Genomic DNA, 4,554 nt, shown 5'->3' on the forward strand with positions numbered 1-4,554 from the left:
AATTTTTTCAATTTGGGAATCTCTTTTAATGGAAAGAAATTTTAAATTTTCTTGCAAAATTTTAATTCTACATATTTAAAGGCTTAGCTTCTCAATTTTTTTTTAAATTTCATTTTTTCTCTCTTTCCTCACCCCCAACTTAAATGCCATTGTCCCCAATGGCATCACTAGGCTGATGCAAAAAGGACTTGGGCCAAAGGGAACAATCAATAGGGTTTTCCTGAGGGGTTCAAGGTTTGCCACCTGGTCTCGAATCAAAAAAAAAAAGAGAGAAAAAAAGCTCAAATCCTAACAGCAAAAACACTAAAAACTACGTTGGGTTGCCTCCCAACCAGCATTAAGTTTAACGTCTTCAGCCAGACACATTCATTCACTTCTTCCATCCAGACTCTTAGACTTACTTTCTTCTTCATACAAACAGGGCTCAAACTAGACTAACCAAGGGGTAGACAAGTTATCCAAAAGATCATCCACTATATCCACATTGCACTCATCTTCCCCTAAGGTACATTTGTTGGAATTGGTTCTGTACTTATGGCCTCTAAAATTGCTAGGCCATGGAGTTAGATGGATGATGATATTGTTGGGACTGTGAATTGAGTTGATGTGTCCTCCAAGAAAAGTTAGGGTGATTTCTCCACCCAAGGTTGTAAGTATTTGAGAATGAATCATTGTTGGGCCTTAAGAAACTCTGGCCTACCTGAACCTGTTCTTGGATAAATGGCAGAAATTGGGCCACCGTGGGACAATCATCAACCTGGTGGGTCGGGCTGGTACAAATGGAGCAAACTTCAGGATATGGTGTAGATGGTCCCGGTTGCTGATTAAAGGTGAAAAAATGATCAAGCTTTTGGGCTAGAAGATCTACCCTGTCCAATTTTCTCGAGATGGCATTCCAGTCCATTCTTGCCCCGGGCTCTATGTCCAAACTTTATAGAGCCTTGCCCTCTTTGTGGGTCTCACTGACCTTTCAGAGGAATACAAGGATGCATTATTATTGATGGAGTTTTCACTCAAGGTCTCGGAAAAGCACATACACTTCATCTCACTTTTGCTCAAAAATTCCCCCCATAGGATGCATCTACCATTTGCCTATATTGATCCGTCAAACTTTCATAGAAGGCTTGGACAATTTGCCATGGTGTGGGCATCTTCTCATTAACTCCTTCATTCTCTCCCAAGCCTCATGAATTTGTTCACCCGGTGTTTGGGTGAATCCAGTGATGGCTCTTCTCATGGTATTGGTTCGTCCTATAGGGTATAACTTTATAAGGAATACTTGTTGCATTTCTACCCAAGTAGTTCCCAACCAATGTTTGGCCTTATCTTTCAAGGAGAAGGGGAAAAAAGTCAATCTAAGGGCATCATCATTGAAGCTCTAGATCCTTACAGTGGAACAGATTTCCAGAAACTCGTCTGTGTGTTTGTATGGATCCTCACTGGGTTCTCATAGAAAGAGGGGAGCATCTAGGTTGTGCTTAACTTGATCACATACTGTAAGGCTTGAGTATCTGGCAACTGTATTTAAGATGAAGAGTTATATTGGGTTGGAGTGAAGTATTCCTTCAACTTTCTGGGTCGGGCATCATTGATTCCAGCCATTTGGTTGCGATGTTGGTGATGGAGGTATCTCTCTATTTCGAGTATGGGTTCTATTATTTCTCTCCTTAAAAATCTCCTTCCCAACATACAACTCAGAAGTCCCTTTTTCTTCTTGTTGAAATTTGAATTTTAAATTTTTGAATTTTAATTTCAAAATTTGGATTTTGAAATTTAAACTCAAATTTGAATTTTTTTTTTATATTTTATATTTTTTTACTTTCTCTCTTTTTCTTGAAATTTCAATTCAAATTCAGATTTTGAAATTTAAATTCAATTTTGAATTTTTATATTTAAAAAGATGCAAGCAATTCACATACACGACTTATAAGCTGACCTAGGGTTTCCTAAACTAGTGGTTCAACCAATGTGAATCCTCTTAGGTTCACTTGGAATTACACCACTTCCTTTGGTTAGCCAGGTAAGAGGTGGGAATGTGGGAGGCTCCCCTTGCTCTCACAAGGACCTAATTAAATAACCACAAAACCCGCTTAGGCTTAGCCATTTAACCTCTTTCCTTAGACCCCAACCGCCGGTTATGGAAAGTAATCACAAACTTCCCTAAAATTCAACACACCTTTGAACCAAATGTGGGGCTCCCTAAAGAATCTTGCTATCCAGATTTTAAATTAGGGTTTAGGGTGAACCGCATGTGAAGGATGGTGATTTTTGGGCCAAGGAAGGGTGATAAAATCCCCACCTTATCTTATTTAAGTTGGATTGCCTTTAAATGGATTAACGGAAAGAAAACAAAATAAACAAAGCAAATGCAAATAAATACAATGCATAAACAATTATTTCTAATATGCAATTTAGCAATATAACATAAAATAATAAAATAAACTAAGCAAAAGAAGCAATTTCTGAAAGAAGCAACAATCGGTGCGAGAGTTGACTTTCGGAGGACCTGGGAGTGATAAGATGCACGCAAAGGAGATCAACGAGCATGTCTTGTAGGTCACCACCTAGACCTCAGTTAGGTCGGTAAGTCCTTCGGGGGAGGTCGCCTCACGCCAAGGTCCATTGGACCGATACTAATGAGGTGTCATAGGTTGGCCTTAGACGAAGTGCTGCTAGCCGCTCTCACAAGGTGCCTGAGCTATATATGAAGTACTCGAACTGGTTCCAGGGTGTGCCTCATTGACTTAATGAGATCTATAGTTGTTCATATAACGCTGAAATGTCATGCAATGATCTATCATACCACGTGTCATGATGTAATTGAAGGGTCAAGGTCAGGCTATGCCATCAACTACCGGCCCGTGAACAGAGGTCTACACGAGACAAACTTCTGAGGAGCACAATGATGTCAATTGTCATGAGACACGACACTTGGCAGCCAGGAGACTTGTACATGGGATCAATACATTTGCAGTGTTTGCAAAAAACAATCCCATGGACTACTCTCGCCCTCGTAAAATGGGGTATGATCATGCACTATACTTAGCCCTAATGCCTCGTGAATACCTTACCAACACCCATTGCTCAATGTGGCTTTCTCCTCGTGAGGCGGGACACCTTAACACGAGACTTGTGTGATCATTTGCGATTGGTTACAGAGACAACTACACATAACCTTGTTTACATTTTTAATCTAAAAAATAAATTAAAATTCATATATTGGGAATACACACATCATTAGAACTCCCGGTGTGGATCTGGGTTTGGTTATGGCTTGGCCCAAGAGTTTGGTTGTGGTTCAAAAACATGCCATAGAAAAATGTGTTATTTTACACCGAGACATGTTTTGGTTTGAGCTACGTGGGGGAGTATATCATCAAATTTGGACCACACTAAAATTTGTTTCAGAATCCACCATTAAAATCTTATGTTCCAGCTGGGAAAAATGGGATGTGATGTGGTGTATTCCAAAACCTGATATTTCAAATTGACCCAAATCTGACCCCGATTACATTCCTATTTAGTTTTAATGCAAGAGAAGTTCCTGTTGAACAATTAATTATTCACTATGCCTATATAAGGTGGTATGATTTATTTGGAGTATTGGATTAGATGTAATCAATCAATTATATCCGTTCACGGGTCGTTCTTTGGGCTCGATAGGTCGGCCCATAAACATTTTACATTGTTTCGGTTCGGGTCCATTCAAGAATTTGACAAATGACCTAGTCTACAACCAAATTTCGTTACCTAAAAAACATCAAATACTCTTATGAAAATTTCTTGTCATATCAAAGCACCAGTGGTCTAGTGGTAGAATAGTACCCTGCCACGGTACAGACCCGGGTTCGATTCCCGGCTGGTGCATAGGCTTTTTTATAAAGCCCATTTTTTATTTAAGCGTTTACAAATAAAAACAACTTTGGTAAACGGTGAAAGTCAATTCAATTGTGAATATATACATCCATTAAAAATAGGGGAGCCTGTGGCTTTGTGGAATATGGGGATTGGGGAGCCAAGTACCGGAGAAAATCTTCTTCAGCTCGTAAAATCACGGTATCTTTCTGGTCTGACCCCCCAGTTCTTCCCACTTGTATCAAACATACAATCTGCAAAATAAACATTCATCCTCCCTCTCTCTCTCCCTACAAGGCAACACTCTGTTCGGAATCATTGGGTGATAGATTAAATTTACCTGAAAATTAAACAGGTTATGAGTGTATCGTTTGGGGCAACCAGCAGTTTCAATTCTTGACCAGATTGAGAGCTGGGGACCTCGACCTGATTGAGAGCTGCAATCAGGTGAAGGGTGAGTATGTGAAAAAGTTTTGATGGGTTTGTTCGTTCATCATCAAACCCATTATAGAGTTCGTCATCGTCATCATTTAATGTGCATGTAGGTTAGGGGTGAAACAGAGGCTTTCTTAAGACGACGAGGAGCTCGTCATCAATGCCGTCGGCTTCGTCACCCAGACCGAGACTTATCACCTCCTCTACGTCTGCCACTTGAAGGAGGTCAACGATATGCTCCTACTTGAAATCGTCCCTCTCCTC

At 40.1% G+C, this 4,554-nt stretch overlaps 2 non-coding genes across 2 annotated transcripts; both read left to right on the forward strand.

The window, feature by feature from the left end:
- The first annotated feature begins 1,133 nt into the window (after positions 1 to 1,133).
- LOC148804330 (small nucleolar RNA R71) lies at positions 1,134 to 1,241 on the forward strand. The gene has a single exon (XR_016081682.1). It is a non-coding gene; the product is annotated as a small nucleolar RNA R71 (small nucleolar RNA).
- A 2,555-nt stretch (positions 1,242 to 3,796) lies between these two features.
- TRNAG-GCC (transfer RNA glycine (anticodon GCC)) lies at positions 3,797 to 3,867 on the forward strand. Its single transcript has one exon. It is a non-coding gene; the product is annotated as a tRNA-Gly (tRNA).
- Positions 3,868 to 4,554: the final 687 nt, after the last annotated feature.

The sequence above is a fragment of the Nelumbo nucifera genome, chromosome 1, assembly GCF_055504915.1.
Source record: "Nelumbo nucifera cultivar China Antique chromosome 1, China Antique-T2T, whole genome shotgun sequence".
NCBI lineage: Eukaryota > Viridiplantae > Streptophyta > Magnoliopsida > Proteales > Nelumbonaceae > Nelumbo > Nelumbo nucifera.